The sequence below is a fragment of the Protopterus annectens genome, chromosome 15.part0 (assembly GCF_019279795.1).
Source record: "Protopterus annectens isolate FY-2018-M chromosome 15.part0, PAN1.0, whole genome shotgun sequence".
NCBI lineage: Eukaryota > Metazoa > Chordata > Ceratodontiformes > Protopteridae > Protopterus > Protopterus annectens.
The window spans coordinates 95,034,596-95,061,773 of record NC_056749.1 but is presented as its reverse complement, the minus strand read 5'-3'; the positions used below and the strand labels follow the sequence as shown (position 1 = coordinate 95,061,773).

The window sequence follows — 27,178 nt, the reverse complement described above, 5'->3', positions numbered from 1 at the left end:
ATTTGTGCCTCAGTGGAAAGAGCAACAAATATCATTAACCCAAATTCAGGAAAAGAAAATCAGAATTATTATGTTCTGTGTTGCATTATAAGAAAAATATTTTTAAACAAGTGCAGTACATTTTTCAGCATTCAAGATAAAACACATTTTTCCAGTTCAGATAGTAGAGAAGCAAGAGTGGTCAGTTAACAGCACCTGGATTACAATGATAGTGTTGATGCTTCAGGATGAATGTAGGAGAGGGTTTGTCAGTACTTGGACTAAAAATTGGAAGTCTTAAAACATGCAATTCGCATAGTTTATTTTGTTGTGCATTTACAGATATTGAGTTGCTCTGATAATCTATATAATCACATATTCCACAAATCATAGTAAGTCAAGCAAAAAAGTGAAACTGAAAATTAAGTTCAAGAAGCTGTGCAAGATGCCCATGGCTTACACTACTAATATTCTATTTTTGTAAATAATATGTGTGTATATATATATATATATATATATATATATATATATATATATATATATATATATATATATATATATATATATATATATATATATGTGTGTGTGTGTGTGTGTGTGTGTGTGTGTTTGTGAAGTAGACTTTTATGATGGAAATGTTTTGAATTGGGCAATTTTGTCATTATTGGTTCATGCATTTTGTTTCATTGCCTACTGGAAAAATGTTCAAACAAATTTAAAATGCGCTCTAAGTCTAACAAGTGTGCTGTATTATACAAGGAATATAATTTATTAAAGTCAGGAAGGTGTATCAAAGAACACATGTATGTTTTTTGTTTTGTGTGCAAGGGGCCTATGATTTGAAAACAGCCCAAAGGTAATCTTTATCCACCACTGGCCAGATGCATTTTATTTGGATGTAGTGTGGGTTTCAAAGCTGTTTCAATGAATGTGAGTTTCAAGGGCAGAGAAGTTTTAATGCTAAGTTTGTTTTCATTGTGAGGCAGTATTGCTTTGTTTTGCAGAATTCTATTAGTGTTTGTGCATTGTGCTATTAAAATGTAAAAATAAAATCCAAATAATCATTGTAGAAGTAAAGCAGTATGCACATTAGTGTTTATGGTAAATGGTGTGAAACAGCCAGGTAATGGGACATTGGAATGCCTGCAGGGGGGATTCTTGTTTCTGTTTGAAAGTCGGTATCCCACAATTCCATTGGAGTGGGTGGGGTTATGTAATTATGTATGCAAATTTTATGTTAATCAGTGCACAGATTTGTACCTATTTTTCATGGGCCTCATCCAGATTTTTGATGTTTCCAGGTTGAGTGGTATGTTACACCTTTGTTAACAAAGATTTCTCCCGGCTGAGTATCATAATGGCCTGCTACCTTTAGCTGCAGCCATCTCCTGTGAATGGTTTTGATTGTACCATTTGCCCAATATATCTATATATTTATATTTATTCCAGTTCATTTGCTCCTTCTGTGGTAGAATACCTACCTACCTCCACTTGCATTATGGTTTCTATTTCATCCCTGTAGAGATGTGTATTGTTCTTAATCAGCTAACAGGACATGATGTTCATCTCTCTAACACTAACTGCCTATATCCCATCATAAAACTCTTTTTCTAAGTCATGGATCAATTCTGTAGATATTTTCTTCTCATAATATTTCTTGTAAGAAGTATAATGCACTCGCACCACCATTCATCACATTCAAGATGTACACAATTTATGTTTTTCAGGAAATATCTTGTTGGTTTTTCTTGTTACTAAAATGGAGTCTTTCTCTAATTTAAAGTGAAGCCTCTCAATTTCAGTCTTTTTACTCTCTTTTCACTTAATGCTACTGCTGCTGGTCTCTAGCAAACATCCCTTCATCAACCACTACAAGCACTGGCTTTACCACAAGTCTGTATAACCACATATTCCACAATCTATCACCTCAAACTTTTGTCATAAAGCCAACAGTCAAATGACTAAATAAACCACACCAATTCCTCAAATAGCCAAAATCTGTGCACCAGCAAACCTCTGTTTTTGCTTTACTGCTCATAGTTAGTAATATGTCAACACGTCAGCACCAAACTATAGATAACACCAACCCTTTTCTGCTTAAAATCACCTTTCTAAATGCAGGCAGACTGACTACAAACTGGAACAATTGTACACGTCTCACACAACCCATACACCATCATAATCGTATATACACACACACACACACACACACACACACACACACACACACACACACACACACACACACAGAGTGCTCATCCTAGGAGCAGAACTAAATGCACAGACCCAAGGCCCAAACTGGTTGATAAAATCTGTAATATTAAATACACATCAAAAAATCTTCTTAGGATTTGCATACCTGCCTGATCTGAAAAAAACTCATATTCTAATTTAACTTTGATAAATTCTGTACTGCCTCTGAAAATATTACAATCGAGCCTTCCCAGAAAAAGATAACATTAGTCAACTTCTACAAAAAGTAGCATGACTTCATCCAATATGAGTTAAACACTCTCTGACAAATTGTTTGGTAATGACAAATACATTTACCTAACTTCATAACTTCTCTAAATATCTTACCCCGCATCCTCAGTCATCCCAGCCCAACTCACTCACCCAGCCATCAGATAACCCCAGGCTAACATTACCTTCTGCTGCAAGTCTCAGGATAACATCAACTAATTAAAGTCCCATCTCAGCTTGACTGAAGTCATATAAACATGGACCCTGAGTCTGACGACAGCATCATAGCCAGCCTTCTCCTTGACCTATGGAATACATATTTCCTTGTTTTCTCAAGACTAAGAAAAAAAACTAGCAAACAACCTGATTACATCAAAACTAACATCTTTACTGAAACTCCATGACCAAACATGGTTCTAGTTGTAAACAATCCCACTTCCCAAAGGATCACAGATGTTTATCATCTTATGAAACTTGGTCACAAAAGCAATTAGATGTCATAAAGTCCTGTTTGTAAGATTTTACCGAACTACCTATATTACAAACCCAACACAATTTTGGAAGCAAGTCAACCTTTTTATTGGTTGACACAAACATTTGTCTCTTGATTCTTAATACAACTAATATGACCTTAACAAGCAGTAGACTACTTGATCATAGTGGGTAACATTACCCCCTTCTACATCTAATTAAGCAAAAGGAAATATAACTTTTAGACAAGCCACCACATTATCTATTTGCTTTTAAATGTTATATTCCTTTATTTATTAACTGGGTAGGTAAAGTTGTCTAGTAATATGTTACTGTCATGATCCAGACCCAATGATAAGTATACAGGCATACATTCATATATTCAAATTTCAGTAAAGAGACTGATAAATTAATATATTGTACCTACATTACTTGCATGCATTAATATACTTATCAGTCTCAGTGTGAATACACAGAGAATTTTTTGTGATATTTGCAGGGAAATAATACATGCACTATATATTCTAAATGCTAGCTGTCCATATTATGTGAAACATTTTAGTGCCATTCTTTATTTTAATGATTGATAAATACTACAATATAACAAAAAAACAGAATTGCTGGCCACCTTAACCAGCATCCCTGAAGAATTCACATTTGAAGGTTTCCACAAAGTGATGTTTCAGTCTTTTTCAGAAACATGAGTAATCAGTAATATTTCTTTTATCTTGTAGTACATAATTCTATCAGGAAGAGAATATTTTAGAAAATGATTTTCCCTCTTTTGTAAGAATAAATGAGACTCTAAGTGGGCTGTTTACTTTTTGGTTTCTTTTCAGGTTATTAGCTAAGGGTATAGAAAATATTAATTTTTAGACAACTTGAAGTCTAAAGTGTTTAGACTCACTGAAGTAAAGAACTTACATCTCTGGATTCAATCCATGTGAAAGGATCACCTCCTCATCTCCATACAGAGCATTTTTAATCTATCCCTAAATCTAAATCTCATGCAAACAATCTGAGAAGATGCAATAAAAAAGCCTCTGTCTTAAACTCTCAATCCCATATCTTCTTCCAAATTTGAGTTAGTCTATATTCTGCTGATCTCTGGAAAATCCCCAAAGACCTGTTATAATGTCAGACGTCCTCCTATATCCCCAAATACTCTTGCTATTCCAAGACATCAGCACAGTTTCTGGCCAGGAAGAAACAGAATAAGATCAATCTGGACATTTACTGATGGTAGTCTGATTGTATTTATTTATTTATTTATTTATTTATTTTATTTTTCATTTGCTTACCGGAAAAGTCCGACTGGACACAGGTCCATTTTCAGTATGGACAAAGAAAATCTCACAAAGGTAGTACTCATTGGCTGTGCCAAGACCTTTGATCAGTTTAACCATAGCCTCCTCTTTAAACACACTTTTAGCAACTAGAATACATGATAAATCATTCCACTGGTTCAGAAATTTCCTATCTAAAAGATCCTTCCAAGTCAGACAATATGTTCCTCAAGGATCTGTCCAGTCTTGCGTCATATTTTTTGTGTCTGCCTCAAAAAAAAAAAAAAGAGAGATCCTTACAGATAGCATCCAGCTATTTCTGCAGATTCTCTATTCACTCTCTTTACCACCACAAGCTCCACTGTCTTAGCTAAAGCGATATGGTTTACCATCTAGAAAAGAACAGATCTACTTCTAACATAACTCCTTTTCAAACATCTCAAAATAGAAATGTTCCTTTTTCCAACAGGTTCTCCCTAAGGAGGTTATATTACATTCTCAGATCAAGAGCCATCAGTCCCCAATCTTTCTTAACTTCCCAAAGCAAACTACCATTCGACAACTTCTTCATCTTACTGCTTAAACTCTGGCAAACCCTTTACTCTTACCTAAGAGGGGAAGAAAGAGAGAGAGACAGAGATAGAATAAAGTCTACTCAATTTTCCAAAATACCATTAAAACATCTGCTTAAAGCTGTTAAATGTAAATACATTCCAAGTTATTTCCCATGATGCATTATGTCCCCTCCCTTCGTAATATATTCTGTAGCTTAGTTAAATGCTGCAAAACCCACCTCACAGAAATATATGACTGCTAGGGGTATTTTATCACTTATTAGATCTAATTCCTGTTTATATGTTTCTATTGCTTTATTTTTCATAGTTAAAATCAGTCGTGTTTACATTTACTTGATAATGGATTTCTTTTGCATACATTATCTTTTTGTTTTTCTATGCAGCCCTTTAATTTCTCCAAATCTTTTGAGTTTCTAATACCATGATGGGAATGGACCCATTTCTAAGTCAAAGTATGATTCAAGTTCATTTTATTTATTTATTTATTTATATTTGTTGACCGGGAGTGTCCGACTGGACGTAGGTCCATTTTCAGTGGAGGCCCAGGGAGAAAAGCTCCACAGTTAAAATAAACAGACAGTAGTTACACTGGATTACATAGCGATTAACAATTTACATAGCAATTACTTACAACATATTTACAGATGAAGAACATAGTACATCAGTAGAGAACTAGAATCTTTATCTGTGAAGTACATAACAGACATTAACAAATGTTAAAATAAGAAGTTCCTGCTGTATAAGTACTAGGCTTATGAGCATCTGAGCTTGCTATAATCAAGGTAGTTAGTGGAGTGGAAAGAAAGGTAGTGGTTGGATGGGGTGGGTGATATTAGAGTGGGAGTTGCAAGGGTATAGTCAGCATGTTTTTAGGTGCGCTTTTAGTAAAGTTTTGAAGTGGGTGAATGATACTACGGAGGTAATTGTAGGTGAGAGGGAGTTCCATAATTTGGCTATGGTGCAAGAGAATAGTGCTTCACCAGCAGAGTTATTGGCTTTAGTGATCTGCAAGTGATTTTTGTTGCTGGATCTTAGTGGTCTGGTGGTGTGATAGGGTTGGAGTAGATTCTGGAGGGATGGGACATTTAGTGGATGGTTTACTAGTTTGTGGACGAGTGAGAATTGATACCATTGAAGGAGGTGAGGGAGTTCAAGCCAGCCCAGTTCAGCAAGTGAGAGACAATGGTGACTATGGTAGGATGCCCTTGTGGTGAATTTGGCAATTTTGTTGTAGCAGGTCTACAGCTTGTTTAGATCGCATTGCCTTAAGTTAGTATATATTGCAGAGGCATAAAGTAGGGTGGAGATAAGGTGGGAATTTGCTATCGAAATCTTTGCTGCTTTGGTGAGAAGATGCTTATTTCTGAATAATGCTCCTAGTTTTTTGTGGACTTTTTTTATGGTCATGGATATGTGAATGTCAAATTTTAGTTTATTGTCTATTTCCACTCCTAGCAATTTGGTGTGTTCAGTTGGGTATATAGTGGTGTTGTCTTTTGCTGTGATGTTAAAGTGAAAGTTGTTTTGAGTATGTTTGGTGGGTTGGAAGATGAGTAGTTTAGTTTTGTTTGGGTTGAGTATTAATTGGGCATCGGATAACCAAGGAGTCTAGAGCAGCCTGGTAGTATTGGAATTTGTCCTGTTTTATTAGCTTTTTGACTCTATTGCGTAGTTCTAGGAATTTCTGTCTAGTTGAGGGGGTCTTGGTTTTGCGCCAGTGCTCCCAGGCTTTATCCCTATTTTTCATTTCTGACTTAGTGGTTTTCTGTAGCCATGGGAAGGGTTGTGTTTTGATTCTGGAAAGTCTTATGGGGGCATGGTAATTAAGGATGCTCAGGAAGGTAGTATTAAAAAATTCAACTGTGTCATCAAGACTGAGGTACTTTAGAGGATGCCAGTTACATTCTTTGAGGGATGAGATGAATGTGAGTGGGTTAAAGTTTATTTTTTTATGTATCTGACGGTAGACGACAGGTTTAGCTTGGTATAATTATTTTTTCAGTAGGAATGTTGGGGAGTGATCACTGAAGCTATCTGATAAGCAGCCTGTTATATATGACTGGGGGCTCTTACTGACTAGTATCCAGTCCAGGGTAGTGTGCTTGCTGGAGTTTTTATTTATCCTGGTTGGCGACTGGACTAGTTGGGTGAAGCCATGAAGGTTTACATGATGGGTTGAATGGTTGCCAGAACAGGATTGCCAGTCAATATTGAAATCACCTAAAATGATAGTTTCTTGAGGGAGATGGTGGGTAGATCAGCTGAGGAGGTTTTCTAGTGGAGGGATGTTTTGGCCAGGTGAGAAGTAGCATCCAATTATGTTGATGGTTTTGTTTTGGTTTATTTTGAGGTTGGTATATATTATTTCTTCATTGCCTATTTGTGGAGCTAATGATTTTAAGATCTGGATGCTTAGATGCTGTTTAAATATTATAGCTACACCGCCTCCTTTCTTGTTTAGCCGGTCTACTCTTAGTATGCCATAACTTGTAGGGAGTATTTGCTCACTGATAATGTGAGGATTTAGCCAGGTTTCTGTCGGGATGACTGTATCTGGGGAGCACAAGTCTATGGTGGCATGGAGTTCATGGACTTTGTTGATATACTTCTAATATTTAGGCTTAGTAGAAGGAAGTCATTTGGCTTTCTATTGGCTGTAATATGGGAGAAGTTGTGGTTTCTAATCTGATTATGAGGATTGGGGTTGGAGATGGTAGGGTCAGGGTTGGGGTGGGTATATCCAATTAGGGCTAGTTTTGATATGCATGAGGTTATTACTTTTCTCAGTTTTTGAATGTGATTGTTTATAAGGGAAACTTTATGATTGTGCTCTTTGGGTAATAGGTATGGTGGGAAGGTTACTGTGTTAAGTTGTAGGGATGCTTTATATTTGAGTAATATAGATGGTAGAATATGTGGGGGGTGCATAGGGATGGTTCTTAAATTGGTGGGAGGGGAGCTGAGTGAGGGTGAGTCATGAGTGGCGGTGTGAGTAGTAGTACAGTGGTAGTGGTTGAGTGCGGGAATGATATAACTTTGGTAGGATGTAAGATATGCAAGGAGAGTGCATGCAGTGAGCATAGGTAAGGTATGCTTGTACATGTTAGTTGAGGAGGTGTGATAGTAGTGGGAACATGGAGGAGGTAGTGTTGGGTTAGCGCTGTGGTTGGCTACTGGAAAGATGGGAGGGGTTTGTGAGTGTAATAAAGGTGGGACCACTGGGGGCGGGAGGAAATAGGGGGCAGGCTGGGAAGCAAAGCGGGTAGAGACCCTGCTAGTTGCTCTTATGAGGGGGCTGGAAACAATCGGGTAACAGAGTTAATTGATGAATGAACATATGATAGTGACAAGGGTGGTTGTAGTTTTAAAAATGGTGCCTGCCACAGGTAATATTTATTAACTTTGGGATTGTCTTAAGGTAATAAACAGGGGAGGGGGAGGGGAGAACAAGGGTGTGAGCAGGCAGTTCTTTGTACTGCTGCTAATGAGCCAAAGCAAAGACAAGTTAGTGTTTGAGAAAGAATTACAATTGACCAAGGACTGCTCTGAAACTGTAAGTCATTTCCTAACCATTTTCAGGTGGAAAAACAGGATAACCTTGTATCAGTAGGCCACTGTGGTCTCAGTTTACATTAACAAACACACAGTATTGATCAGATTATGGATACTATCTGCTAACAGAAGGGAATAAGAGAGAAAGTGGAAGATGAGTGTGTGTGTGTGTGGGGGGGTGGGGCTTACAAGCCAAAGCAGAGTGCTCTCCAGGGGAAAATGAATATTGGCTCAAACAGGTAGACACATATTCAAAGTTAACTTTAGTTGTTTGGAGACAGTTCAGACCCGGACTGAGCTTTTCTTATAAGAATGATAAGGGTGGTACCACAGTTGAATACTTAAGAGTGGTGTTAGGTTGGAGAGACACTGAGCTCCTCATGGGGCCTGTAGCAGAGTGGATTGTAGTTTTCTAAAAATTAGTATTGTTTTCATGAAATTTTCATGAAAGTAGTATTGTTTCACTCTTTGATGTCAGCCAAAAGTGCTCTTCACAGCACCCGCAATGTGCCCAGTAAAGACTCCTTCTGCAATTCGTATGGAGTTACATGTATTGGTAGTATAGCTAAATATGATTGTAGACTCTTTTTTTATAAGTCCCATTGCTCCTACTACTATTGTAACTATCCAGATATCTTTCTTCCACATTGCTCTAATTCCTGCTTGCAAACCCTGATATTTTATAACTTTGTGTCACTCTGTATGCAGGACACTATAGTCACTGGCTGTGGCAATTTCAATGATCAATTCTACTTTTATCTTCTTTTCTTGGACCACTATATCAGGTTTTCTAGCATCAATCTTTTGAACTGTTGGTAATGGGTGATCCCATGTGATGTAGACTTCATAGTTTTCTATGATGCTTAGTGGCTCATGTTTCCAGTGTTTTTCAGCCACTTCAGTACCATAATGTTTGCACAATCCCGGGTGCAGCAGTCCCTCCACTTTATTATGCCTTTCAGTATACAGTCATTCAGCCATTAGTATGTTGCAACCAGCAACAAAGTAGGCAACTGTTTCCAATTCTGTTTTGCAAAACCTACATTTGCCCATTTCTCCCACATGTTCAATGGACTTTGTAAATCAATGTGTATGTAGTCCACTACCTTGTGCCACCAATATTAACCCTTCATATCTTGGTTTGAATATGCCTCTCCTTAACCATTCCTGCATTTGTTCCTGATCAACATGAGGTTCTTCCAGAAGTTTTTTATACTTGCAACTATATTTATGCATTTTCCACATTTCTTGCCTTCTCATCTGGTTCTTCACCTTATATTCTTTCTTTTGTTTTTTGGCACATTCAGTTGCTGCCTGATTTTTATCTGCTTCTAGTTTGATTTCCATTCCTGCTTGATGCCGATATACTTCTGCTAGATTAAGCTGAGAAGTCATGTTAGATTTATTCTCCTCATGTTTCAAAACTTTCACTATGTTTGGATCTTGTGAGGTCAGCAGATATGTGTGGAGTCCCACAATTGCAGATCTATACATGTAATTAATTTCAAGGAGGCCAATCCTTTAAATCATTTTCTGAGCATGAAGCATTCTTCTTGTTTCCTATCTAATCTATCCAACATGTTTTGGGGCCAGTCAATCACTCCAAAACTGTAAGTTAGGACAGGAAGACAAAGGTGGATAAAACCAATAAATCCTCAAAGTATGGAACAAAACAGGAAAGCCTTCTTAGTTTCCTTGGATTTTATTAGTCCAATAAACGTAAAAACCAGTACACTCTAAAAACATACACGCCAAAAGACTATATTAACGCTCTTTCAAAACTGCGTTTTCGTTTTACAAACCGCACTTCATCAGATAAAAATGCAACTGTCTGCCCAGTCCTTATATACCATAGATAATTAGAATTAATTAGTTCAATTAAACCCATATCAGAGCATTTGAAGCATTTTAAAAAAAATACGATATCATTAAGTACAGTTTAAAACTAAACTAATTATTACACATCATTTTAAAACTTTAAATTAAACAAAAGTACCATATAAAATTCCTTCATATTTGAATTTATAATATCTAAAATAATCAATAAAATTATTTTTAAAAAGTTCCAATAGTAAAACGTATATTAGGAATGCATGGATCTAAAGGAGGAGGTTGCCATCAAGTGGCCATTTACATATATTGCAGCTCTTTCTACTTAAAAGTTTTTTTTAGTAAGAATATAAAATATAACAAAATAAGAAGCCCTTAAACTCCAAATTTCTAAGTATTCAAATGTAAAAATTCATTTAAAAACATATATTGGGAAAAATCTAATGTATAGAATAATATATAAACGGAGATTGTGTATGTGTGCATTCTATTACAATTTAGCTGCCCTCAGCTCTAACAGAGGTAGGATGCTGGTGTGTTCATTAAGACCTGGTATATTGTATGCTTCTAGGGTCACTTGCCACCAAAGTTCCCTATACTCCAGCCTTTCTTCCCAGGGTCCTCCTCTGATATCCCTTTCGGTATGCTCAATTACTGAGAATATAAAACTAGCTTCTTTGCATACTAGGCTATGTTTGTACAATGCATTACTTTCCTTACAGTTCTTTATGTCATTAAAATGTTCAAACATTCTCCGTTTCAATTTCCTTTCAGTTTTTCCCACATAAAAGGATTGACAGTGTTTACAGGAAACAAAATACACTAGGCCCATAGAATCACAATTATAATAATATTTATCATTTACTATGGTCCTGTTTCTGCTACTAATATGTATAACATTACTATTGGAGATAGCTGTACATTGTGAACACCTACCACACTTGTATGTCCCTTTTCTTCTTTTGTCTAGGGAATTTATAGTTCTTTTATTTTCAAGTATATTCCTTATATTTTTGGAATTTTTATACACAGTTTTAATTGAAAATTGGTTCTCTTTGTCTAGGTCCATTAATTCAATAAATCTATACCATTCTTTGTTGAATATAGTTCTTATTCTATTGTTCATACTATTAAATTCAAGTGTGAGAGCTAACTCAAAGTTTCCTTGATTATTACTATTATGCGTCCCGCTATCCACGTTATTCTTAATATTACCCCCTTTAATTATTGGTAAGAATCTATTACTTCTACCATTTATTACATCTGTTCTGATATCATGTAGAAGATCATCCGGGTATTGTTGATCCTTCATGAGTTCCCAAATATTTATACACTCCTTCTTGCTCAAGTTCTTTTATATCACATTCTTGTCCCAAACTGATGTGTTCCTGGTATTGCAGTTTTCCTGCTTGAAAGGTTGCTGTTGCACATTTATCAAGACCAAATTACATTCTTATATCATCTGAAAAAGTTTTGACAACTTGCAGTTGTGCTTTCATTTCTTCATCTGATGAGCTATACAGTTTTAAATCATCATAGGTTCATAGGATCATATGAAGTTACTAGGCTATTGGCCCTGAGGCCCTTACAAGTCTAGCCAAGAATTCAGTCCATGTTCCAACAAGCCAGTACCCTATACTACTGTCCAGCAGGGACAAAGGTGGAATCACAGGTGTGTATTTTCTGTTTCCCATCCAATTATCCATGTTGCGCTTTAAAAGGGTTAATGAGGTACTCTGCTTTATGTGGAGAGGGAGTCTATTCCACAAAAGGAGTCTCTGGGGCACAAATCTGTCCTGACAACAAGTCCTGTTGATGTCACAGACCAGGATGAGGTCACACACGTGGGTTACTCAAGTGGAACTTGACTTGTGGATATGTAGTAGTCCCATCAGGGTGGGGTCTGAGATTGCTTTGTATGCCAGACAGAGGTCACCTCTGAGGAGTCTGTAGGAGACTAAGTAGAGGGACAGGGCTCTTAGCCTATCTGTGTAGGGTAGATGTGTGAGGCCCAGGATTCTCTGGGAGAGGAACCTCTGCATTCTCACCAGCCGCTGCATATGCTTTGTGAGGTACATGCCGAAAAGGGCATTGTACTCAATAATGGGTCTTATAAGGGAAGAATACAGGGATGTTATGACCACCTTGTCCCTGAATGAAATATCCTTACTAATGAGGTGGGCTATGTAGAAAGCCTTCCATACAACAGAGGCAATATGGTGGTCAAAAGTTAGTTTGCTATTGACCTGGGTGCCCAAGTCCCTCATGACTGATTGCTTGCTTAGGACCTTATTATCAATGCAATAATTTATGGGGGCATCACACTCCCCAAAAGGGATTATAATGCATTTTTTGGCATTCAGTTTGAGGCCATGTTTCTGGCACCAGTCATATGTTTGGGTGAGATCCTCTTGGAGGATGTCCACATCACTAGGGGAACTGATGACAGCACCCAGCTTCAGTAATATGCGAACTTGGTCAGCCATAGCTCACGAGATTTGGCCTGCACCGCCGAGAAGTATATCCCAAACAGCAGAGGCCCCAAGACCTATCCCTGGGATACACCGCTTGTTATGGGTTTACTACTTGAGGTAGCTTCCCTTATTTTGACTAGGTGGGTTCTATCAGTGAACCAGTTTGATACCCATCTGGTAACATATGGATTGATGCCTAGTTGAAACAGTTTATCCATTATACCTGAGTGGGGAATAATATTGAAGGCTTTGGCCAGATCAAGGTAGGTGGTGTGCACCATCTTCCCCTCATCTATAGCCTTGGTAACTATCTCAAAGAAGTTAACCAAATTTAACAGACATGACCTCCCCTTGACAAAACCAAACTGTGTGGGATCAAGTGTCTGGAGGTTGTCAATATCCTTGTTAATGAGGTCCATGATAATCACTCCATGACCTTGCAGATCAGGCTATTTAGACTGATGGGACTATAATTTCCTGGATCAGTGGATTCTCCACCCTTGTGCAAAGGGATGACAGTAGCTATCCTCCATTTGGCAGGGATGAATCCGGTACTCAGTCTTTGGTTGAATAGGGTGCATAATGGTGCTGCAAGTTCTTGCCTGAGTTCATGTAGGATGCAGCCTGAGATGTTATGTCCCATGGAGCCTGTATTTTTTGCCTTTGAGAGGGTAGTGATGACTTGCTTCTTAGAGATAAGGGGAGGGGGGGCAGGTACTAGGGATGTCTTGCTTTAGTGATGGGGGAACAGAGGAGTGAAGTTTTCACTGAACCTGTCTGCCATCAGGTTGGCTATATCTACAGCATATGTGTAAGTGGTGTCCTTGACCTCCAGTTCTGAGCAGATCTGGGTGCTTCCCTTGAGATTGCGGACATATGTGAAGAAGGCCTTATGACTGTGTTTAGTAGATGTGGCTAGTTTGTACTCGAAGTTTGCTTTGGAGGATTTTATTAGTGCCCTTATTTGCTTGTTCAGGTTAAGGAGAGATTGCATCCAATTAGGCACCTGCTGCTTCTTGGTCCTGCACAGCAATTTTTTCCTTTTATTATAGAGTTTATTTATTGTAGATGTCCACCAGATAGGTTTACTGTTCCTTGAGGAGGAGGATGTTGTCCTGTCTGGTATTCCTGATTCCATGCAGCTATATAAATGCTCATATAGTACTTTGATGTAGGTTTGGACATATGTGCCAGTTCCTGTGGAGGGGGAGGGGGCTGTGAAGCTGTTTATACCTTCCCTCAGGAGGTTGTAATCAGGTTTGGAGAAATTTTTTTGTTTGACCTAGCTAGTGGGAGGTCGGGGGGAAAAGGTGACTTCAAACGTGACTGTTTGTGGTTGGATCTTACCAGGGATGATGACACAAAGAGAAGATGAAAAGTCTTTACACTTTGTTGTTTTCTAGGAGCCAAATTATAGCCATGGCCTAAGCTGTTAAGTAAACAGCTTAATGGGTTATTGGCAAGACAGAATAGCAGCAGTGACAGGGAATCACCCTGGAATATCCCCCTTTGATTTTTTTCCCTGGGATAATTATTTGTCCTTTATCATGGCTTAAGTGCAAAGTGGTCTGCCACTGTTTCATGGCCACTGTAATGTAGTCAATCAATGTAGGGTGTATCTTATATATTTTAAGCACTCTTTTATCCATGAATGTGGGATAATATCAAATGCTTTTTTGTAGTCAATCCATGCCATACTTATATTCTTCCCCTTTTTACAGTTCTCCATTATGACTTTATTTAACAAAAAATTATCCTTTGTTACATATGACTTTCTTTTATTGCCTTTTTGTTCTACTGCCATAATTGAGTTTTCTTCTAAATGACTATAAACATTGCCGGCATCAATTCCTGTGTATAGTTTATATGCCTTTGGAAAGCAAGTTATTGGTCTGTAATTTTTAGAGTAGCTTGCAGGTTCACTCTTAAGTAGGAGTGTTGCTTTTCCTGCTGTTAGCCAGGTTGGTGTCTGTTTGGGGTGCGCATATAAATAGTTCTTACTCATGGCTAAATGTTCGTGCAAAGATGTTAATACTTTTAGCCAAAAGGTAGGTACTGCATCTGGGCCTGGGGTTTTCCAATTAGAGGCTTGTCTTAACTTTGTTTCAATCTCTTTGGCTGTTAGTTCATCCCATTTCATATCATGTACATTTAAACTTCTCGTTGTTTCTTTAACGTTTACTACCCATTTAGCATCTCTACGTTCCACAGGATCTTCATAGATATTTCTCCAAAATGTATCTATTTCTTCTTTTTTTGGTGGTCTTTCAATTCCTTTTACCTTGTTTCCCAGTTCTCTATAGAACTTTTTGGGGTCATCAGTAAATTGCTTATTTTGTACTTTTCTTTTATATTTATCTTCATGTCTACTAAGTTTTTCTGCCTGTGCTGACATTTTTAGTTTGTTATTTGTGATAGTGCATGACAGATCCTGGTCTGTTCTAATACTGCACATTGCCTTTATCACATCTATCTTTCTTTCTTAGTATTTTTGATGATCTATTCCCTCTTCTATAGTGTTCTAACAGTGACACTTTTTGTCTTAACTGCTTTATAGTTTTCTCTATCCGATACTTCCATGATGGTATTCGCTTTCACCCCCTCTTTTCCCTCGCTACCCTAAGTTCCTGTGGTAGAACTTTATCAGTTATTAATTTAGCTGCGCAGTAATATATCCTGTTTACTTCTGTTATATCGCATGGATCTCCATGGACAGTCCTAATTACTATGTTCATTTGTTTTATCAGACTTCTGACTTTTGGAGTTTTATTAACCTTCTGCAGTCTATTTCTTTCATTGATCTTGATATATCTGTCCATGTCTATTAAATCAAGCAACTCTTCTCTTGGCTCATTTTCTTCCAGACTGAGGGCACATCCCTTGTTTTCCATTTCCTGCAGGCATTCTATAGAAGGTTCTATTGCATCTTCCTGTGGCATCTTCTCTTTAGTTTTATCCTGTGCCATCCGTTGCTCTGTCATATGAGAACTCACTGGCCTATCACTCCTCAACGTTGACTGCATCAGAGGTTCCACAGTTTCCTGTTCCTTCCCTTGCTATCTAGCTTCAAGTGAACATTTATACTGGTTTCCTGTAAAAGGCTACAAATTATTTTCATATGGCACCTGACCATTTTGTTTCCTATTCCACTGTTTTCCCCTTAATTTGGATATCCATTGCTCTATCCTGTGGTGCTTTCTGAATTAGATTTTCTACACTGAATCCTTCACTTCACAGGTACTTCATAAACTCACTTTCTGTTTCTTTAACATCTCCATTACAAATATTCTTTTCTGCTTTTCCTCTCTGTCTTCTTATTTTTTGTCTTGTAAAGTTTTCAGTCTCTGGATTCCTTTGCCTGTATTTCTCTTCAAATATCTTTGGTGCTGCTCTTTTTTATTGGTTAGGTTTCCTTTCTCCTTTGCATACGTATTACACCATATTATATCTCTTTTTCTTTCCCATGTCCATATTTCTTCTTCAGATGTTTCCTGATCTTTCTGATTCTTCTTGCTTTGGAGACTCACTCCACCATGCTGTGATGTAACCTGTGTTAGACCTTCTACACCAAATCCTTCACTAAACAGGCACTCCATACATACAAGTTCTATTTTTTAACTTCTACTTTATTAATCTTCCTTTCTATGTTACATCTTTGTGATATTTTTTTTTTTGTTGTGAAATTTTCCATATCCGGATGCCTTTGCCTATATTTCTCTTCAAATATCTTTGGGGCTGCCTTCTTTATATTTATTAATTTGGCTTTCAACTTTGCATAAATATTGCACCATATCAAATCTCTTTCTTTCCCAATTTTATATTTCCTTTTTATACTTTTCAAATATCTCTTGATTTTGTTGTCTATATTTTCGCACTTCCTCGGATGCTTCTTTATCCAAACAGATCATAGTTTCTTGATATTTAGACTGTTTTTCACAAATCTGTTCTATTAATGAACACAAATTTTCATTTGAAGCTTCTGACAATTTTTCTTGAGGAAGTATTTTTCTTTTCTCTAATTTCTCTCTTAATGGTTTTGTATATCCTGTGTCTGGAAATTCTGGGCTTTTTGCATAATAGTAACAATACATAAATGATATTAGGGCAGCTACAGTGGTGCAGTGGTTAGCATTGTCACTTCACAGCAAGAGGTTCTCTGGTTTGATCCTCGGCTGGGGTGCCTTTTGTGCGGAGTCTGCATGTCCTCCCTGTGGTCACGTGGGTTTCCTCCAGGTGCTCCTGTTTTCTCCCACATCCCAAAGACATGCTGTAGGTGGATTGGACACTCCAAATTGGCCCTAGGTGAGAGTGTGTGTGTGTGTGTGTGTGTGTGTGTGTGTGTGTGTGTGTGCCTTCCATGGAAGGTTGGGCTGGCAACTCGACATTGTAAAACTCCACTGCCAATCATGAATGGACAGGTGATCCACTGTGGTGACCCCTAACCGGGAAAAGCCGAAAGAAGAAGAATCCTCAATAGTCCACTCTATAGTCTTTGTGGCTGTTCTTTAGCCTATCAGTTTTTGTGATTTTTGTGGACTACTTTCTTCTACAACAGGGGGGCCATCCTTCCCCTGGGCCTGGTCCCATTGTAGGAATGTTTCCGTATTTTGAGGATTGTACACTGTTATTTTTTCTAGTCCTGGCACCAGTGCACCTGCCAGGATTGGGCACTTTTTTATCCTGGGCCTTGTGCACCCAGCTATCTCTTTTAAGTGTCACCTTGGTGAGATTTTATAGAAAACAGGGTCCACCACATGAAGGTACTCACCAAGACTTGAGGATGAATTCATAGGTTCATAAACAGGTTAAGGCCTGCTATTAAATTCCTCAGAATGGATTTAACTGCTACACTTGGATTCCAGTGGTGCCCCCTCAGAGGTACGCATTGTATTTGGTTCTAATCCCGTAGTTTAATAGGTCAGAAATTCCTACTAGCATGACATTATGCACCACCCTCTGTGTAGTGTTTAAGATGAGGACACTGCATATGTCTATGAACTGAACATTACTTGCATTTGACCCCCACCCCTTTTGCAATCTGCTTTCACTCATTCATAAAAATCGACCGAGCTGAAGTGACTGCATTTAGGTTGTTACAAAGAATTCCCTTTTCTGCAACAAGAAAACTGTAGTGCACTTCTTTCAAAAGCCTGTAAATGAAATAACAGAAAAACAAAATAATCATATTAAGTCTGATTGGGATCACCTCATTTTGGTTCTACAAGGGCAATATTTTTCTGTTGCATTCAGCAGAATGCTGGATCCTTCAGCTAAGTCCCTAATGTCAGAATTCTTGAGTTGGAAAGTTGTTGCCACCCATTTTCTGTAGCTGTATAGACTTGCAGTCAGTATATATAAGAAGTGGCAGTACAGAGGTACTATCCCCCCAACCCCACAAAGGATGCAGGTGAGTTTGACTCCTTGGAAAAAAAGATTTCTGGTTCCATTTGTTTGTGTTTTTTTTTTATACTTTAATAATTTAGTTTCTACTGTTGAGCACTTTAGGTTAATAAGTACTTTATGTCCATATTTATTAGCCTAGGGATTTGTGTTTTGTTTTATAATTTGGTACTGTTATAGAGCTTGTACTGTATATGTTTTATTACTTCCTTAATATGCCTATGTGTTTCTGGTGGAGTTTGGAATACAATCATCTATGCGAGAAGTAAATGCCCTGACAGATTTGTCAGTTTAACTGAGATGCAGGCTTAAGAAGGTGTATAAGATGAGATGAGATAGAGCACTTTGATTTACCTACAATATAAGAATAAAAACACAAGACCAACCAGCACGGCTTAAAGCAATAAAATCCATGTTTGATATATGTATAAACAAACAGTAAGCACTTTCATACCTAAAGCCGCTTCATCAGACCAATATACACAATGCAGAACAAACAGCATTTTTATATAGAGCTTTCAATCAATAAAACGACTTAAAGAAACCAATTAATAATAAACGTCATGTGATTTGTGCCAGTTTTAAAGGCACCATTTCATTCAAGCCAAAACATTTATCTGCTTGCAGCTTAATAATCCATTGCAAATCCACTCTCTCTCTCTGTAGCATTATTAAAATCACCTCCCCTTATATCTTTGAACATTAATTGTAGCACCATAAACCTAAACACATGTAATTGTCCATGTACATTAACATGTTTTGCTAGGGCATTCGTTAACTTCCCCTTGAGTATATCACTTAGATGTTCAAGTATACACCTTCTCAAACACCTATTCATCTTCCCTACATACAAACATGAGCATATACTACAAAATCCTAGGTAAACAAGGTCAGTGCTCCTAAAAGTAGCATACAAATCTGGAGTATAAAGTACATCTGTATCTGGATGAATAAAAGAGTTCTGATCAGATATAAAACTAGATGAGGTACAGAAATGCCACGGAAAGGTGTCAGTCCAAATTGAAAGTCTCATTTTGGGCTTATTTTGTTGACAGCATAAACTCCGCTTAAGAGACTTACTATTCCTAAAACAAAAACTAGGTCTTTCTCTAACCAGACTTCTTATTTTGCTATCCATCTGCAGGTTAGACAAATTTTTCTTAATGATGTTACAAACTAGTGAAACATCGCTGGAATATGTCAAAGGTACTTGAGATTCTGCATTGGTTGAACTAACTAATCCTGTATAAGTATCGGCCAATTGACTTTTAGCATTAAAATGAGATGTTGCTCTACCTCTTCTCTCTTGATGCACTCTCTCATGTTACAATCAATATCATTGGTCAAGAATTCTCTATAACCAAAACTATTGGATGAAGCTTGTAAAGCTTCCCAATAACATCCTTTAACACTACTAAAACTAGCCGGCAGTACAGAAAAACCTTCATTGGTGGATACAGCCACTACTGATGGTATCTCAACCAATCCCCTTGTCATATCAAAATAAGGTTTAGCCTTACTCCCCTCTCCCTTAACAAACCTCTCTGAGGGTAGAACCATTGTCATTGGGTGACAATCCTTATAGACAAAATCATTGGTTAAAGAATGAAACCCTTCTTGCAAACATTCCTCATAATTATTCAACTTGGAAAACCTAGTAAGTTATCCTTTATGTACATTCTTATAGCTGTAACTAGGGTTCATACTTGCATGATGGAGCAAACTGTTCTTTTTACAAGGTTTCGTATAAAAGTTCATCATAATAAAACCATCAGACATCTTGGTGATAGTAACATCTAAAAAAACAATTGTATCTAATTAATAATCGAGTGCAAATTTCAAGAAAGTAGTCTTACCTTCAATATAATGTATAAAATCTTCCAATTCAGACAGGGAACCGGCCCATAATAAAAACACATCATCTACAAAACGTTTGTAAAATTTTATGCAATCAAGAAATTTATTGTGCTGTAAAACATTCATAGTTTTCCAACAAGCTAGTACAGTATTGGCATAACTATTGGCACATACAGTGCCCATAGCAATTCTCAGCTTTTGTAAATAACAGGCATAATTAATTACAAGGGAGGGAGGGTGGCCTAATGGTTAAGGTATTTGCCTTACAAACACAAGGTGCAGGGTTTGAGTCTCACAAGGGATAATTGGCTAGGCTTAAAATGACTTGCAAGGGCAGTTAGCTTAGTACTAATCTATGAACCTATGAACAAAGATATTATTCTCTAATACTATTTCTAAGAGCGAATACAATAAATTATATTTCCTGAAAAATTGCTATTGTTGGTAAGAAACAATCAAATAAAATCAGTGCCAATATCATTATATGTCCTTACATTCACTGCTGCAATATTCTTCCCAGATGGTATTCCCTGCAGTGGAAGCCCAGCATCTGACCAGTCTACCAAAGCCTACTGTTACTTTAAGGTATGCTGAACATCACTCATAAAGGTGATGTTCAGACATACAGTCTACAGAACTTCTTTGCCGCCAGTCTGAAAATTTCTTTTTACCATCAATATGTTTGCCTACATAAGTTTTTCACCAGCTGTATGCATTTTCATGCTATGGGTAACACCTACTCCTGTTTACCACGTTGCAGATAAGTGCCTCATTGTTGATTTTTTTTTTTGTTTGTTTTTTGCCTTTTTTGTGGGTTAATGGGGTTAATGTCATCCAAGAAGGGTAAATGCCAGTGCAGGAGAAATATTTCCCATAAGGACTGCCACGATAAGTGCTTTTTTTGCCTAGGAGCTTCTCACAACCATACATCTTGTTTAGTTTGTCAGGCGTTCTTCCCAAAAACCCTTGTCAGTAGGTTTTCTTCCCTTTCCTTGTATCTTGAGAACCAGCATCTTAAGCTTCTTGCTAAACATACAATGGAAGGAATTTCAGGCATGAGGGTCAGCTATTAGGGAGGAAGGTGAAAAAGGTGCAGCCAGAATCTTTCACTGTCCAGCCTCTGCCAGGTGTTTCTCCCAAGGTCATTATGAACCCAGAGGCTCGCCCAGCTATGTTGTCAGCTTTCTCTACCATGATTGAGTTGGAAGCCAGTGAAAATCCAGCTGGCAACATGTCCAAGGAGGCTTTGCAGGTGTCCATTTTGGACATTTAGGGGGAACCACTGTTAATTTTTTTTGAGGGGCTTAGGGGAGTTCCTCTTTTAGTTAGGGAAGAAGTTCCTACTATGGTTCTTGACTGCTGTCCTGGGTCTGAGCCTTCTCAGTTTTATAGGGGAACATTCTCTTAAAAAAGAAACAAAAAACTTAAACATTGTTTGTTCTGCTCCTAGGGATCCACAAAGTGAGTAGCAGGGCTTTACTCAGGGGCTATTTACTTCTTTAATGTCATTAAAGCCTCCTCAGGTGGGTTTCTGATCCTCCTTGGTCTTTTACTCCCCTCAAAAGGCCTAGAGAACAGGATTCTTCTGAGGAAGGGTTGGATTCCAATGACAAATCTCTGACTTATTCTACTCAAATTCCTTCTCCTTTGGACTATGGGTCAGATGAAGAGTACTCTATTAGTCCTGATATTCCTTTTGAGGAAATTTCCTTTGGGGACACACACTCTAAAATTATGGATTTTTTTAAGTGGGATTGTGCTCAGTTCTCTGATATCCATAAGAGGTACTATGAGTTGCTGCAGTTGGAATCTCCTAAACCTGCAGCTGTTCCTCCTGTTTTTGGCTGCTTTGCTGAATGCTTTTTCCAATGTCTTTCATGTGTCTGATTCTCTGCCCCCTGCTTCCAAGAAGCCTAATAAGTTTTATAGGGGGCCTGAGGATTTTTTTTGTATAAATGTCCTGCTGCTGATCCCTCTGTTGTGTCTGTAGCCTCTGATAAGCCATCTCAATTGATTCCTTCGCCCAAGTTATTGTTTTCTGACAAGGACAGCAGAACAATGGCAAGGCTGTGTAAGAAGGTTTATGTGTCTGCTACCCTAGCTTTTAGTTTATGTGCCTGCTACCCTAGCTTTTAGAGCTATTAATTATCAAACCCATATGTATAGATATGCATTGGCTCTTCTTTCTCAGGCCTATCAAATTATTTCTGATTTTCCAGACTCTGAGGGTAAAACATTTGCTCTTTCCTTGCTAGAGACTTCCTTTCAAGTCATTTGTCATTCTATGAAATGAAGTTATGATGCGGCAGATGCCTCTACTAGGGCTGCTGTTTTTGGTTCCATGATGAGAAGGTGTTCTTGGCTTTGACTTCAACCTTTACCTGATGATATTAAGGCTAAGATGATGGATGCTCCTCTGGATACTAAACCTTTGTTTGGGGAGGCAGCTGCTGGTTTGTTTAAGTCCCTTCAGGATAAGGGTAATGCCGTACATGAGCTTAAACCTGTGTTTGTTTCTCCTGTGCCTAAATCTCAGAGAAACTACCCCACTAAGCCAGCCTTTGTTCATAGACAATCTTGTCCTTCTACTAAAGGTAAAAAGAATGGCAAACAAACAGGCTCCTCCTGCTAAGGCTACTCAATTTTCGGGGATTCTGAAGTCATCCTTTCCTGACAAACCAGATGCTGAATGACTATCCATCTCTTCCTAGCCACATTCCTCTTTCTCTTTGCCTTTCTCTTTCTCTTCCTGTTTGGCTTCAGATCACTCAGGATTCTTGGGTTCTGTCTATCATCAGTCAGGGGTACTCCATGGTGTGGAAATCCCATCCTCCTTTTATGGGTATTCTTCAACCTCCTTGGGAACATCTTCTCTTTTTTCCAGAAGTTCTTCAAGATCTCTTGCCTCAGTGTACTATTCAAGTGGTGCCTGTGTCCCAAAGGGGGAAAGGATTCTACTCCCAACCATTTGTAGTGACCAGAAAAGATGGCAATTGGAGACCTATTCTAGACATTTCTGATCTAAACACTTTTTTGAAAATGTCTTCCTTTCGGATGTTCTCCCTTCAGACTGTTTCCTGTCTTACTCCCTCAGGCCTATATGGTGTTTCTGTATCTCAAAGATGCCTTATCTCTATATTCCAATCCATCCCCTTTTCAGGAAGTTTTTGCTTTTCTCTGTTGCCTCCTGGAATTTTCAGTTCTGTATTTTGGCCTTTGGTGTTTCTACTGCCCCAAGGGTATTTACCAAATACCTTGCTCCTGTGATTATTTTTTGCAAGCTTCAAAGGATCCAAATATTTCCTTACTTAGACAACCTGCTTTTTCAGGTGTCCTCTCCAGAGTTCCTTTTGCAAAACTTTCCTTTTGTCATTTCTCTTTTTGAGAACCTGGGGTTCACTTTAAATTTCAAAGAGTCTTCTCTGACTCCTTCTCAGGATCATGTTTTTCTGGGTTGCAAGATTCAAACGGTGCCAATGCTTGCATCCCTGCCACTTCCAAAGGCCTTAACTCTCATGTCTTCCTTTCAAACTCTTCTTCCTCTGGCTTCCATTACTGCTAGGGAGTTTCTGAGATCTCTGGGTTTCATGACATCCACCATTCTACTGCTCCCTCTGGCCAAACTTCACATGTGAAAGTTTCAGTGGTTTCTGAAGTCAATGTAGCTTCAACATGCACATCATTTAGACTTTGTAGTTCCTCTTCTTCCTTGTCTCAGAGAGGACCTTCACTGGTGGATTCAGCAGTTGTCTCTGAAACCAGGGATCCCTTTTCATGCTCCTCTTCCCTCTCATGAATTGTTCACAGATGCTTCAGACATTGGATGGGGGTGACATTTGGCTCCTTAAAGGTACAGGGGGTGTAGACACCTTGTCAGCAGAAGGAAAACATCAATGTCCAATAGATGAGAGCTCTTCTGTTGGTTCTTCAGGCCTTTTGTCCTCTTTTCTCTCCAGGGCCTAACAAGGTATTCACAGACAGTACCACAGTGCTATGGTATATCAACAAACAGGGAGGAATGAGATGTTATCTTCTTTGGCGGTTGGCACTTCTGGTATGGGATCTTGCTGGCAAGTGTCAAGTGACTCTTCAGGCAGTTTATATCCCTTCCGGTTAGAGCACTGTGGCAGACACTCTTTGTAGGTCCTTAAATCAGTCCCACAAATGTATGCTTTACAGTAACGAGTTTCTGGACATTATCCACCAGTGGGGTACTCCTCAAGTGGATCTTTTTGCCTTCCCTCTGACAGACAACTTCCTCTGTTTTGTCACACAGTCCTGGGTCCTCTGGTGTGGAAAGTGGATGCCCTCACATTTTCTTGGAAGGGGATGTTTCTTTATGCATTCCCTTCCTCTCATTCTGAAAGTCCTTTTCAAGATTCAACAGGATGCTCCCAAAATCTTGTTGGTGACTCCCTTTTGGCCACAACAGCACTACTTCCCTCTACCTCTGCATCTAGCCAAGGGCAATCATCATAAGTTACCTCACAGGGTGGATCTACTCACACAAGACAAGGGGTCTGTCATCCATCCCCACCTGTCTGTCCACACTTGAACTGACACTGTGGGTGACAGGATTTTGATCCGTCATAGACAACTTTTTTCTGAGGACATGCTGCAAGTCCTGCAGGAGGCCAGGAAACCTATGACTAAGAAATCATACTTATCCAAATGGAAGAGGTTTTCTATTTGGTGTCTCCCTCATAACCTGGACCCACTTACTGTGACCATCACATTTTAATCAAAAAATCTCAAATTAAGAATCACATCACAGATGTTAGATCATGTGGCTGGTATAAATGATAAACCTTTCTAAAGAGCTGAGGTCTGATCAGGTATCAGCTGGACAAAGGAAATATTGTGCATCAAAGATGTTTACTTACACTAATTTGTAACATCATTAAGAAAAATTGGTCTATTGGGTAAAAAAATAAGTCTGGTTGGAGAAAGACCTAGATTTTGTTTTAAGAATAGTAAGTCTCTTAACTGGCATTGATGTTGTCAACAGAATAAGCCCAAAAGGAGACTTTCAGTTCAGACTGGCACGTTTCCATTTCTTAATTTGAGATTTTTTTTTTGCTAGAAATGTGATGCTGAAATGTTTATTTCCCACACAGACACAGTTATCCACTTTTAGGAAACAGAGTGCTTTTAATCCCGTCCTTCAGCCCTTATTGGATGCTTTTATTAAGACTTGTGAGATGGATATCACAACTGTTACACATGGGAATACATTTTTTAGTCTTGTATCCAGTGAGCATATAGCATTGAATGAGCTGCAACAGATGCAATCCCTTGAGATTAGACCGGCAGACAAAGGTGGAGCCTTGGTCATTCAGGACATGGAGCCTTGGTCATTATGGACATGGAGTTCTAGTTGAACAGTATGTCTGTGATGTTATCTGATGTTAATACATATATTAAGCTACACAGATTTGATGTAGATGAGTTAATTAAACAAGTGCATGTCACGCTCTATGAATTTCTGATGAACAGCCTTATTACTTACAATTTGTATTATGTTTTTTTGTTTTGTTGACCATCCATTGATTCCTCTAATACATGGTCTCCCAAAAATACATACAAATCCTGATATTCCTCCTTTTAGACCCATAGTCAGAATTGGGTAATGGAGCCTTTATTAGTCTTCATTGAGAAGAAATTGACACCTTTGCTTCACACCTGCTGTTTTGAAGGACACTGAACAGTTTTTAACAATCACTTTCAGATTGTATAAGTGGCATTTCTGGGTGGTTCTTAGTCAGCCTTGATGTATGTTCCCTTTTTACAGTGATACCTTATGATATTGGAATTGATTTTGTTCAGTTGTTTCTTTCCAGCAATAGCAATTTTTCAGGCAATATGACTGATTTTATTGTGTTCACTCTTGGAAATGGTGTTAGAGAATAATATCTTTGTATTTAATGTCTGTTAGTTACAGAAACTGGGAGCTGCTATGGGCACTGTATGTGTCAATAGTTATGCCAATACAGTACTACTTGTTGGAAAACTACAAATGTTTTACAGCACAATAGATTATAGATTTGATAATTGTATAAAATTTTACAAATGTTTTGTAGATGACATGTTTTTATTATGGGCAGGTTCCCAGTCTGAATTGGAATATTGTATACACTACATTAAAGGTACAACCACCTTTTATAAATTTGCAGTTGAATATTCATTACATACTATTAATTTTTTTGACATTACCATCACCAAGATGTCTAGTGGTTTTATTCGGATGAACGTTTATATGAAACTTTGTAAAAATAACAGTTTGCTGCATTGCACTGACATGTACCCTAGTGCCATCTATAAGAATGTACTTAAAGGACAATTTACTAGGTTTTCCAGGTTGAATAATGATGAGGAACATTTGTAGGAAGGGTTTCATTCTTTAACCAATGATTCTGTCTTTAGAGGTTACTAATCCAATGACATTGGTCCTACCCTCAGAGATGTTTATCAAGGGGAGGGCGTTAAGGCTAGACCTTATTTTGATAAGACAAGAGGATTGGTTGATATACCATCAGGAGTGGTTAGATCCACAAATTAAAATTTTTCTGTTCCTCTGGTTAGTTTTAGTAGTGTTGAAGATAAGGAAGCTTTACAAGCTTCTTCCAATAATCTTGGTTACAGAGGATTCTTGACCAATAAAATTGATTCTAACATGAGAGAGATGCATCAAGAGAAAAGAAGTAGGGTGAGACATCATTTTAATACTACACGTCAGTTGGCTGTTACGTATACAGGATTAGTTAGTTCAACCAATACCATAACTTGAGTACCTTTGACATACTTCAGCATTGTTATACTAGCTTGTAACATCATTAACAAAAATTGGTCTATCCCGCAGATGGATAGCAAAAGAAGAAGTCTGCTTGGAGAAAGACCTATTTTTTTATTTAAGAACAGTAAGTCTCTTAAGCAGTGTTTATGCTCTTAACAGAATAAGCCCAAAAGGAGACTTTCAATTCGGACTGGCATCTTGTTGCACCTTTCCTGTACCTCATGCAGTTTTATTTCTGATCAGAACACTTTTATTCTTCCAGATACTGATGTACGATATACTGCAGATCTGTACGCTACTGTAGGAACACTGAGCTTGTTTACCTAGCATTTTGTAGTATATGCTGGTGTTTTTATGTAGGGACGATGAAAAGGTCTTTGAGAGAGTGTATACTTGAACATTTAAGTTATATACATAAGGGGAAGTTCATGAATACCCTAGCAAAACATGTTAATGTACATGAACAACTATATGTGTTTAGATTTATGGTGTTACAAG

The 27,178-nt window shown here is 38.0% G+C and overlaps 1 protein-coding gene across 1 annotated transcript in view; it reads left to right on the top strand.

The window, feature by feature from the left end:
- Positions 1-27,178, top strand: part of LOC122789795 (adhesion G protein-coupled receptor E3-like) — a 1,074,489-nt gene that overhangs the window by 768,820 nt on the left and 278,491 nt on the right. The gene's annotated exons all lie outside the window — the stretch shown is intronic.